General features: G+C 37.0%; 1 non-coding gene and 2 pseudogenes across 1 annotated transcript; 2 read left to right on the top strand and 1 right to left on the bottom strand.

The window, feature by feature from the left end:
* Positions 1 to 2,422: 2,422 nt before the first annotated feature.
* Positions 2,423 to 2,529, bottom strand: LOC146954105 (small nucleolar RNA R71). Its single transcript, XR_015025243.1, has one exon. It is a non-coding gene; the product is annotated as a small nucleolar RNA R71 (small nucleolar RNA).
* Positions 2,530 to 3,013: 484 nt separating this feature from the next.
* Positions 3,014 to 7,456, top strand: LOC146954106 (uncharacterized; annotated as a pseudogene).
* On the top strand, positions 4,068 to 7,121 carry LOC146954107 (uncharacterized; annotated as a pseudogene).
* Positions 7,457 to 13,404: the final 5,948 nt, after the last annotated feature.

A 13,404-nucleotide genomic window follows, 5' to 3' on the forward strand; every position in this document is an offset into this window, starting at 1 on the left:
AGTTATTGTCATTAGTACACTTCAATGCTATTACGGTTTTGGTTATGAATAGCATTGTGAAGGAAAAGTAAATATGGAGTTAGCTTGGTAAGATATGGCACCTTGGTCTCTATATATACGAGGATAAAGATATAGGAACAGTGGACGTGAAAAAACATGTAGCCAATTGCAACATATATACAAGGACGTGTATGGAAACTATGGCAGTGGCTAGAAGTGGTCAAAAATCATATTCATAGCTTTCTATTCTACTCTAAACTTGGGCATTGTTTGTGAAGCTCCAACGTCTTGACCTCGAGTGCACGAGTTCAGACACGTAGTTGTGTAAACCTTGAGGAGCAAAACCGGTTATTGGGTTGCACCGGAGGTCCACCGAAATTTTGCTTTCAGGGCAGTGGTTTTGGCCACGGCACAACAACAACAACTCTCTTCTATCTTTCCTTAACTCTCTCAATTCTAGTTTACTCTTAATATTTCCAACAATCTGAAAGCAAAATTATTATTATTTAATTATATTTGGAAATATTAACTTTGTGGTTTTGTCTTTGTATATGGTTGGTCTGAGTTGCATGAAAAGGATCACCCGATACCTTCATCAAGTGGATGGTGAATGGGCGAGAGTTCAAATGAATCGTCATCTAATTTGAGGTAAAAAGATGAGCATAAAGTCCAAGTAAGTGCCTTAAACTTGATGAGTCATAGATAGTCTTATTTATTGCCTTATTTAGTTTAGTTTTATTTTAGATTTGATTTTATTTTATTGCATTTTATTTTAGTTTAGAATATTTTACTTCAAATTGTGTTTTATTTTATTTTAGGAATAAATATATGGTGGAAGGTGCCTTGGAGCAAAAGAAAGAGGACTAGAACAAATACAGCGCAAGAATACGAAGATATGGGACAAAAATATGTTCCCCCAAACTCAGAAGCTTGGCACGGCCCGTGCCAACATGTGGCACGGCCGTGCCCGTCCCGAGGATGCTCTTTTGCTGCTTTTCTTCGGGCCCAAGTTACCATGTTGCAGCTTTACCGTTTTATCCCTTTAGTTGCTTAGTTTCTAAGTCAATTGTAAAGCTATAAATAGAGTAGCTCTCCACCATAAAACGATCATCCTTTACTTTGTTTATTTCAATTGCTATTTTAATAAAAGTCATTATTTTCCCTTTTACTTTCTTTGCAATTTACTTTACTGTTATTTTCTCTCTTCTTCCCCCATGTCTACGATGAACATGAGTGAGTAGACTTCTTCGTCTTGGGATTGTTGGGGAGTCTAATGACTCAATCCTAAACAAAACATGTCTAAACCCTAATTTCTATGTAACCCTAATTTCTAATCTAGATTCACCGTCTTAACGTGGATTAACAATTATCAAACTGTGGAAGCGAAAGCGGAGGGTTTGATAATCGCTAATCCATCATCCCAAACATCAATTCATAAAGCGAGAGCGGAGTCTTGATGTTGGAACAAGTGAATCTAGACAATAATTGCAAAACAGTGAAATAGTCTTTGCAATTATTGAGACAAAGAGTAGTTTCAATCCTCTATGCATCTTCTAGTAATCATGTCAGTGAAATAGGCTTGGTTACTAGAAGTAAACTCTCACTGGACTTTCATCGGAAAGGTGAGGGGCTAAGGGAAACCAGCTTTAGAAATTAGTGTGTAAATCATGAAATTAGATGTTTAGGTTTTGTCTAGTGAGGGATTAGTCATTATGATGAACCAATGATCCTAAGGCCCTTTATTATTATTGTTTTTACCTTCAGCAATCAAACTCTCTTTTATTAACTTTCTCTCCTCTAATTATTCACTAAAAGTTAATTAAGTTGAACAACTCCTTAGCGGAACGATAACTCTACTTACTACTATTACTTCGATAGGCCGTGCACTTGCGGTTTGACCCTATCAAGTTTTTGGCGCCGTTGCCGGGGAGTTAACTAATTTAATTAGCTTTTTCTTAGTGATTAGAATTCTCTCTTCTTTCTCTTTTCTTTTTATTTTTAACTTTTTATTTTTCTTCATCATTAACTTCTTGGAAAGCATAAAAATAATACCAACATGGCTGAAAGACGTGCTCTTAAAGAATACGTGACTCCTTCAATGGAAGAGTCATATGCTATTATTGTGTATCCAACGGTTGAAGATGAAGATTTTGAAATTAAGCCTGCCCAACTTAAAATGGTGCAGCAAAATTATTTTTCGGGATCCCCCGATGAGGATCCCAATCTCCATATCTCAACATTTTGGCGGCTCACCGTAACATATAAGAAAAACCAAGAAACCTTGAGACTACATCTCTTCCCTTTTTCTCTAAAAGATAAGGCTCTCAATTGGTTCCATTCCCTAAGAGTTGGTTCCATCACTTCATGGGACCAATTGAAGCGTGAATTTCTCATCCATTTCCTTCCCCCATCAAAAATCGGCCAACTAAGGGCAAAGCTTTTTCAATTTACTCAAAAAGAAGGGGAATCTCTTCATGGTTCATGGGGATGTTTTAAGGATATGCTTAAACTTTGCCCCCTCCATGGTCTAGAGGAATGGTTGATCATCCACACTTTTTACAATGGTTTATCTCATGCTACTAAAATCTTTGTTGATACAGCTACAGGTGGTGCTCTAATGAACAAAGACTTCGAAACAGCCTATGCGTTGATTGAAGACATGGCTCGAAATCTCTTTCTATGGACTGATGAAGAACTCACTACAAAGTCTTCACCCTCCAAAAAGAGGGCAGGTATGTACGAAGTCTCTAACTATGACCACCTTGCTTCTAGGATTGATGCACTAACTCACAAATTTGAAAAACTTAATGTTAGTGATACTACTCCAACATCCCCTTGTAAAACATGTAGTGAATGCAAACTAGGTAGTGTTGAGCAAATAAACTTTATTCAAAACAACCAAGGAGTAAGTTTTGACCAAAGCCCTAATGAAAATCCCTTGGTTCAAGGAACAACACCACCAAGTTATGCTAATGACCAAAAGGTTATTCAAAAGCCTAATCTTGAACTTTTAATGGAAAATTATCTTCTTAACCAATCCGAGCAGCTCAAAGAGCTTGCAAATCAAACTAGACTTTTGAATGACTCTTTTGTTTCACTTACATCAAAAGTAGACTCTATCTTCTCTCACAATAAGGTCTTAGAGGCTCAGCTCTCTCTAGTTGTTCAATTTTGCCAACCTAGAATGAACGCCGTTACACTTAGGAGTGGTAAGCAATTAGAAGACCCCTTAAGAGTCAAGCCTAGTGAGGAAGAGACTAGTGAACCGCAAGGTGAGATAGCTAAAGAAGAGAGTGAGAAACCACAAAGTGAGGAAGTTACACCACCTCCCTTCAAACCAAAGATTCCTTTCCCTCAAAGATTTGCCAAGTCTAAGCTTGATGAGCAATTTAAAAAGTTCATTGAAATGATGAATAAAATCTACATTGATGTTCCCTTCACCGATGTCCTAACTCAAATGCCCACCTATGCTAAATTTTTAAAAGAAATTCTTTCAAAAAAGAGAAAAATTGAGGAAAGTGAAACGATGAACCTTACGGAGGAATGTAGTGCCATCATCCAAAATAAGTTGCCACCCAAGCTTAAGGATCCAGGAAGTTTCTCAATACCTTGTGTCATAGGGTCTGAAATAGTAAAGAGGGCAATGTGTGACTTAGGAGCCAGTGTTTGTTTGATGCCTTTATCTCTTTATGAGAGATTGGGATTGGGGGAGCTTAAGTCAACTAGGATGACCCTACAATTAGCTGACCGTTCCCTTAAGTATCCAGCTGGAATCATAGAGGATGTCCCTGTCAAGGTAGGAGAAATCTACGTCCCTACGGACTTTGTTGTGATGGAAATAGAGGAGGATAACCAAGTACCCATACTTTTGGGAAGGCCCTTCCTTGCTACCGCGGGGGCTATAATTGATGTTAAACATGGGAAATTGGAATTTAATGTTGGTGAAGATACTGTTGAATTTGAACTTGCTAAACTTATGAAAAATCCCTCCATTAAAGATTCTTGTTGCATGTTAGATATAATTGACCGTTGTGTGAAAGAATGCTCCTTAGCATCAACTACACATGATGGTTTGGAGGTATGCTTGGTTAGTGATGCAGGTACAAAGCTAGAAGGAGATGCCAAAGCCTACGAGGAGTTATTGAATGAAAACCCTCCCATGGAAGGTTTGGGCATAGAAGAATTAATGAAAGAAGAAGCAGCCCTTCTACCAAAAGAGGCGCAAAGGTGGAACTCAAACCACTCCCACCAAGCTTGAGGTATGAATTCTTGGGCCCTAACTCAACCTACCCTGTTATTGTGAATGCAAACTTGAATGAGGTAGAAACTGAAAAATTACTCTATGTCCTCAAGAAATACCCTAAGGCTATAGGTTATACCATTGATGACCTTAAGGGAATAAACCCCTCATTATGTACACATAGGATACTACTTGAAGAGGACTATAAGCCCTCCGTTGAGCACCAAAGAAGGTTAAATCCTAACATGAAAGAAGTTGTGAAAAAGGAAGTCTTAAAACTCCTAGATGTAGGTGTTATTTATCCAATTTCTGATTCTAAATGGGTTAGTCCAGTTCAAGTTGTACCTAAAAAGGGTGGTCTCACTGTATTAAAAATGATAAAAATGAATCCATTGCAACTAGAACCGTCACCGGTTGGAGGATGTGTATTAACTATAGGAAGCTTAACAAGGCAACCCGTAAAGATCACTTCCCACTCCCTTTTATAGACCAAATGTTAGAAAGGTTAGCAAAGCATTCACACTTTTGTTACTTAGATGGCTATTCCGGATTCTTCCAAATACCCATCCACCCTAATGACCAAGAGAAAACTACCTTCACATGCCCGTTTGGCACTTTTGCCTATAGGAGAATGCCCTTTGGTCTTTGCAATGCTCCAGCTACTTTTCAAAGATGCATGATGTCTATCTTTTCTGATTTTGTTGAAGATATAATGGAATTTTTTATGGATGATTTTTCTGTGCATGGATTCAGTTTTGATAATTGCTTAACTAACCTGGAAAAAGTTTTAGAAAGATGTGAACAGGTGAACTTAGTGCTGAATTGGGAGAAATGCCACTTCATGGTAAGAGAAGGAATCGTCCTAGGACACTTAGTTTCTGAACAAGGTATAGAGGTAGACAAAGCAAAAATCGAAATTATTGAAAAAATGTCTCCTCCTACCTCAGTAAGGGAAGTAAGGAGTTTCCTAGGACATGCCGGATTTTATCGCCGTTTCATTAAAGACTTTTCTTCGATCACTAAGCCACTAACCAGTTTGCTTCTTAAGGATGCAGATTTTGTGTTTGATGATGCATGCCTAAAAGCATTTTGCAGGTTAAAAGAAGTTTTGGTCACTGCCCCAATCATACAACCGCCAGATTGGAACTTACCCTTTGAAATAATGTGTGATGCAAGTGACTATGCAGTTGGGGCCGTGTTAGGACAAAGAAAAGATAAGAAGATGCACGCCATTTATTATGCAAGTAAGACACTTGATGGGGCATAGGTAAATTATGCTACAACTGAGAAGGAACTATTAGCAGTAGTCTATGCTATTGACAAATTCAGGCCATACTTGGTAGGATCAAAAATCATTATTTACACAGATCACTCGGCAATAAAATATTTGTTAAACAAGAAAGATGCCAAACCAAGATTGATCCGATGGATTTTGCTCCTCCAAGAATTTGACATTGAAATAAAGGATAAAAAAGGCACTGAAAATGTTGTAGTTGATCACCTGTCCCGCCTTAGGGAACCCAATGAGGATGAGTTGCCTTTGGATGATTCCTTCCCGGATGACCAACTCTTCTTATTGGCACAAGCTAACACACCTTGGTATGCAGATTTTGTTAATTTTCTTGCAGCAGGAGTACTACCACCTAACTTGAACTACCAGCAAAAGAAAAAATTCTTCCATGATCTCAAGCACTATTATTGGGATGAGCCTTACCTCTTCAAAAGAGGCTCGGATGGAGTTTTTAGAAGATGCATCCCTGAAAGCGAGGTAAGTAGTATTCTTCACCATTGTCACTCCTCCTCCTATGGTGGCCACGCCAGTAGTCAAAAAACTTCTTTTAAAATACTTCAATCTGGTTTCTGGTGGCCATCACTTTTTAAGGATGTGCATCTCTTTGTTTCTAAATGTGACAATTGTCAACGCACCGGTAATATTACTAAAAGGAATGAAATGCCCTTAAACAACATCCTTGAAGTTGAAATTTTCGATGTATGGGGTATTGATTTCATGGGGCCATTTCCTTCTTCTTTTGGTAATCAATACATATTGGTGGCTGTTGATTATGTGTCCAAATGGGTTGAGGCCATTGCTTCCCCCACCAATGATGCACATGTTGTTATGAAATTGTTCAAGAAAATTATATTTCCAAGGTTTGCGGTGCCAAGGGTTGTCATAAGTGATGGAGGGTCTCACTTCATTTCTAAACATTTTGAAAAACTTTTACAAAAATATGGAGTGAAACATAAAGTTGCAACACCCTATCACCCACAAACTAGTGGACAAGTCGAGGTATCAAATAGACAAATAAAGGCCATCCTTGAAAAAACAGTTTCTATCTCTAGGAAAGATTGGTCAAGTAAGCTTGATGATGCTCTTTGGGCCTATCGAACGGCTTACAAAACTCTCATTGGAATGACTCCTTTTAAGCTAATTTATGGGAAATCTTGTCACCTGCCGGTTGAACTCGAGCACAAGGCTTATTGGGCAATTAGGAATCTTAACTTGGACCCAAAACTAGCCGGTCAAAAAAGGAAACTTCAACTGAGTGAGTTAGAAGAACTTAGGTTAGATGCCTATGAGAATGCTCGCATTTACAAAGAAAGAACAAAAAAATGGCATGATAAACATATCCTTAAAAAGGACTTCAAAATTGGTGACCTTGTACTATTCTTTAATTCTAGGATGAAGCTCTTTCCAGGAAAACTAAGGTCTAGGTGGTCTGGTCCGTTTCAAGTCCGTAAGGTCTATCCCTATGGAGCTATTGAAATCTTTTCTGAAAAAATCGGACCATTCAAAGTTAACGGACATAGGCTAAAGGTTTACAATGTAGGGGAAGGGACTGAAGTAGCGGCTGCTTGGAGACTTATTGACCCGCCTTAAAGTTGTTTTTCTTTTTGTCAAGCTAATGACGGTAAAAGAGCGCTTCGTGGGAGGCAACCCACGCTTTTAACTGCTTTTGTTTTGTTTTTCTTTGTTCTAAGTTGTCTTGTAGGTAATTGTCCAAGTATGATTCGACAAGAATTAAAGAAATTGAAAATTTTTGAAGCCTCCTTACCAGAAGGTTGGCACGGCCCGTGCTGATGTTGGCACGGCCGTGCCATGTTTTTCAAGCAAAATGGGGGCAAGAAACAGAATGTTGGCACGACCCGTGCTGAGGTTGGCACGGCCGTGCCAGCTTGCAGATCCCAAAATTCATCAATTTTTGCTATTCATAGCACACTGTGAGCTTTCTGCACCCCTTTCTTCCCCTTCTATTTCTTCTTCTTTTTCTTTTGAATCATTGAGGACAATGCTTCCCCTAAGTGTGGGGGGGGGGGGGGGGGGGGGGGGGGGCTAATAAAGTGTCTACAGTTGTAGTGTTCCCAAACTCCCTTGAACTTTATTCTTTTTGTTTTGTTTTTAGGGCAAGAGGCATGACTAGTAGCTTGTTTTTAATGTAAAAAATGGCATGAAAATTTTTGTTTTGTCTCTTTCTTAAAGGTTGCTTCTTGTACATGAAAGTAGTTTCATATGTTTCTTGTGTTCTTGCTATACCCATATCTTGTTTTAATGTGAAAATTCTCCAATGAGAAAAGCACCCGGTCGCAATCCTTGAGTAAATGTATGAATAGGTATTTTAAGAAACACGTTCTATCTTTAGTGTTAACTTAGACCCTTTAAAGTCTTAAGAGTAAAAGTAGTATAAGTTTGTGTGGGAAAATTAATCAAATTGTTCTTAATTGTTATATTCTTTTTAATTTGTTAATGTTAAATGGGGCGGGAGAATGGCACCAACATGTGGGGGAAAGGACAATTACATCCTAACTTCCTAATTGTGGTGGTGACTCCTTGATTTGAACTTAATGTGAAACAAATTCATCAATGCTAGGGGGAAAGGACAATTACATCCAAAAAGACTTCCTACGCGGAGATGAAACAAATAATAATTTTGCAGCACTGTTTAGGGTGATTTTGAATCTAGGGGAAAGGACAATTACATCCGAGAAGACTTCCTACGAGGATAGATAGCCCCTAAGCATCTGCAGCCCCTTGTGCTTAATTGTTAAATTAATTCAATCTTAACTTAAATTCCCATCACTCTTATATGAAATGAAGAAAGGACTTTTCTCGGTTACTTTAGCACTAAGGATAGAACCTATTCCTCATAATATCTGTCTTATACAGGAGCAAGAAAAGGGTTGGACTGCACACACACACACTCACTTGAGACTTGATGTTGGGTAGAATAGGTTCATGAGAAGTATTTGAAATTGTAATTAGTGTCCTTGAAGCAAAGCCTTTCTTTTGAGACATTTTGTTCTTAATATTGTCATAATCAAATCTTTTGTTGCTGCTATGTTTGCTGCCTTTTGCTTGAGGACAAGCAAAGATTCAAGTGTGGGGGAGTTTGATGAGTTATAGATAGTCTTATTTATTGCCTTATTTAGTTTAGTTTTATTTTAGATTTGATTTTATTTTATTGCATTTTATTTTAGTTTAGAATATTTTACTTCAAATTGTGTTTTATTTTATTTTAGGAATAAATATATGGTGGAAGGTGCCTTGGAGCAAAAGAAAGAGGACTGGAACAAATACAGCGCAAGAATACGAAGATACGGGACAAAAATATGTTCCCCCAAACTCAGAAGCTTGGCACGGCCCGTGCCAACATGTGGCACGGCCGTGCCCGTCCCCAGGATGCTCTTTTGCTGCTTTTCTTTGGGCCCAAGTTACCCTGTTGCAGCTTTACCGTTTTATCCCTTTAGTTGCTTAGTTTCTAAGTTGATTGTAAAGCTATAAATAGAGTAGCTCTCCACCATAAAACGATCATCCTTTACTTTTTTTATTTCAATTGCTATTTTAATAAAAGTCTTTATTTTCCCTTTTACTTTCTTTGCAATTTACTTTACTATTATTTTCTCTCTTCTTCCCCCATGTCTACGATGAACATGAGTGAGTAGACTTCTTCGTCTTGGGATTGTTGGGGAGTCTAATGACTCAATCCTAAACAAAACATGTCTAAACCCTAATTTCTATGTAACCCTAATTTCTAATCTAGATTCACCGTCTTAACGTGGATTAACAATTATCAAACTGTGGAAGCGAAAGCGGAGGGTTTGATAATCGCTAATCCATCATCCCAAACATCAATTCATAAAGCGAGAGCGGAGTCTTGATGTTGGAACAAGTGAATCTAGACAATAATTGCAAAACAGTGAAATAGTCTTTGCAATTATTAAGACAAAGAGTAGTTTCAATCCTCTATGCATCTTCTAGTAATCATGTCAGTGAAATAGGCTTGGTTACTAGAAGTAAACTCTCACTGGACTTTCATCGGAAAGGTGAGGGGCTAAGGGAAACCGGTCTTTAGAAATTAGTGTGTAAATCATGAAATTAGATGTTTAGGTTTTGTCTAGTGAGGGATTAGTCATTATGATGAACCAATGATCCTAAGGCCCTTTATTATTATTGTTTTTACCTTCAACAATCAAACTCTCTTTTATTAACTTTCTCTCCTCTAATCATTCACTAAAAGTTAATTAAGTTGAACAACTCCTTAGCGGAACGATAACTCTACTTACTACTATTACTTCGATAGGCCGTGCACTTGCGGTTTGACCCTATCAAAAGTGAAGGACATGTATGTAGATATGTTTTGAAATCTAATGATAAAATAATTTTTATGTCCATGATTGCCAGAAATTATATAAATATGTTTTGGCTTAATTGGTGAAAAATTGCAAGAAAATATATATTGAAATTCTTACGTCGTGATAGTTTTGATTATAATTTGAGATGTGTCTATGAAAGTTTGATACCTTAAATTCTTAATAGTGATTCATAGGTTTGAAATCTTCATGATAGACTACACATCGTTATGGTTCTGCTTGTAAATTTGTGGTACAACTTTTGAAGGATCTATATGAAAAATAGAGGCATGAAATCGATATTTTATATGTCAAGGAAAATAATCTTTGAAATTTCAGACTTCTCTATCGATATTTTGGTGGCCTAAATATGACTATTTTTGTAAGTCATTTCATTTCTAAAGCTTAGGACTTTTACGGCTTATTAATGATTATGTATATGCAGTTGGATGTCCATAAATATTTGGTGATCTATGGAGTGCGTTTGCATGTATGAACACATCTATGACATAATTGAATTTTGTTGTATCACATGCTAAAAAAGTTTGAGTAGAATTGTTGATGAACTTCTTTGGTCATATATAATTCATGTTTTAATTATCTTTTACTCCTTTAATTATCTTTTCTTCTTATAACCGATTGATACAATTCCTTTATGTTATTGAAAATATACCAATGGATCCTATGGTCAAAGTTATTGTCATTAGTACACTTCAATGCTATTACTGTTTCGGTTATGAATAGCATTGTGAAGGAAAAGTAAATATGGAGTTAGCTTGGTAAGATATGGCACCTTGGTCTCTATATATACGAGGATAAAAATATAGGAACAGTGGACGTGAAAAAACATGTAGCCAATTGCAACATATATACAAGGATGTGTATGGATGTTTTATCTTGGTTTTTCGGGTGTCAAACATTGATTAAGTTTGAACCTTTTTAACCTTCGATATCTCATTTTTTCTTGGGAAGGGAAAAATAAGAAAAAATCCTTGAGAATCGAGGTCCGGGAGTTGTTTTCGCTATGGGAAGGTGTTAGGCACCCATAACGACTATAGTATCCTATAGGAACCGTCTTTACTTTCTACGCGCGCGCTTTATTTTTAAATGCTATTTGGAAAATGATATTTACACCTAAGAGTTTGCTAAGTCAAGAATTGGAGGGAGAAGAAGATGTTTGAATTTTTGTTTTATTGGACTTGGAGAGGTTTTGGCCTCTTGCCTACATATCCTTTTAAGGGATCAAACTCCATGTAGTTCTCTTCCAAAAAATGTTTTTGTTTTTGTTGGTTGATTTTAATTTTGAAAATGGGATTTTGAAGAATAAGAGAGAGAGGCCTCAAGGGCATAAGATTTGGAAAATGTGAGGTGAAATTAGTTATTTTGCAAAAAGATCTAAGTATTATTAGAATTCATTAAAGTTTTTGTTTAAGAAAATAAAGGGAAAATTCAATGGGACTTTGATCCCAAGGTTTCTTTGGAAAATTATTTGAGTGAAGTTGTTCATGTTTTTTTTTGGAAAAGAGAATCTTTCTAAATATCGTGACTCCTAAGCATACATATAAAGCATACATTCCCTAGATATTCATCTAACGTATCCATGTGGTGTGTGTGCATGTGTCGGTGCTTGTGTCGGTGTACATCATTAGAGTCCATTGTCCTTTACATTGGCCCTAGTTTACATTCTATGGTCTTGCAAGAATTTAAAATTGCACGAAGTAAAATACACCACCCTAGGTTTTACATTCTAAGTCTTGGCATGAGAATTAAAGTGCAAGAGATGAAACTAAAATTGAAGGATGAAATATGCTTATGGAATGTATGAAACATGAGATGAAAATGTTAGTAGCACAAGATATAAAGCAAGTAAAAGCTATCATAACAAAAGTAAGAGAATTGACATAAAAACAAGCAAAAATAATGTGAAATAGACCTAAAAATTCATCACCAATGCAAGGTTTGAATATGACCTATAATCCCCATATTTCAAAGAGTTCCCAAAGAGTTTCAATTCAGTTTTCACAAAGAGGATTAAAGGAATACACTCTACCAAGCATCTAAGACCAAAGTTAGGCAAATTCCACATTATTTATTCACAAACAAAACTTGGAAAGCAAGCAACCAAACATCACATACACATATACAGTAAAAACACATTCAAACTGTAGTAAATTCCTCACAAAGTCACATATTATGAATCACAAATGTAGATCAAGAATTGGAATCAAAATTAAGCCAATTTTCACAAGTTTTTAATATGAAATTCAAGAAACGAAACAAGAAACAACATCAATATTTCCTATCAAGTTTTCCAGTATAAAACTATCAAAAAAACATCACAAAATCATCAAGAAAACTTTATGAATTTTTATGGAATTTTTATAAAAGATTTTAAACTCAATAGAGGTGCAATTAGCAAAAGCAGTATACAAAATAGCAAGAAAACAAGAGAAGAACGAAAATCTGCAAGAGACAGGCCCAGGCCCAAGATCACTCATGGATCTGGACTATCCATCAGCCATACAGCCATTGGATTGATCCAGGTCCAAGTTTGACCTAGATCCAAGGGTTCAAAACATGCAGCGCATGGTAAACACAATCAGACACACAGGAGGAAGCAATCACAACCATACACATCGCCATCTGGCAGATCAAACAGTGGAGATCAAGAGAAGAGCGAACCAAAATGAACCAGACCGGTTCAGGTGTTTATATAAACACAAACCTACCGGTCCAATTCATTCCTCCTTCTCTCTTCTCTCTCTACAACGTTTTAGAGAGAGAAGCTCTGCAACTTCTCTCTTCTTCTGATCATCTTCTCCGACGAACATGAAGGCGGAGGTACGGTGGTTCGCCGGTGGCGCCGCCGTACCTGAATGTTTTCTAAAAGATTTTCACATCGTTATGTTCGTCTGAGTCTCCTCTTTAAGATTTTGAGGTTACTTTTGTGAAGTTGTGATCGAAACAGAGTAGATCGGGGTTTGAAACTTACGGTTTTTTCAAGAACTTCTTAGATATGAATCTTTTTCACATATGTTTTCCAGAAAGCACCGATCTACTTCGACCTACCTTCGTTGATGTATTTAAAGAAAAAAAACTGAGAAGTTTTATGTGTTTACCTGTTGGAAATTGGAGATTCGAACAAAGAGAACGGTGAGAAAGATTTTGGTGCTTCTTTTTCGTCTCTGATGAATGTTTTGATTCAAACTTCGAAAATAAATCGAAGTTTCTTCGTCTTCTCACTCTTCGTCTTTGCTTCTTCTCTGTGAATTTGTCGAACTGGTTCTTTTCTTCGACCCCTCTTCTTCTCACCTCTTCGTCTCTGTGATCGCACTGGTTCGTCTTTGAGATGGATCGGTGTTGGAATTGCAGAGAACGTAGTTTAATGATGAAGATTCCCTTGCGAATCTCTGAGAATTGCGAAGAAATTGCTTTAATTCGAACTGATTTGATTACGTGGTTGTTGGATTGAGTCTGTTTGTGATGAAATTGTTGTGGATTTGTGAGGAATTGATGTGGAATTGTGTTCTGCAAAG

This window comes from Medicago sativa, chromosome 1 (assembly GCF_051527215.1).
Source record: "Medicago sativa cultivar Bolivia chromosome 1, Bolivia_mono, whole genome shotgun sequence".
NCBI lineage: Eukaryota > Viridiplantae > Streptophyta > Magnoliopsida > Fabales > Fabaceae > Medicago > Medicago sativa.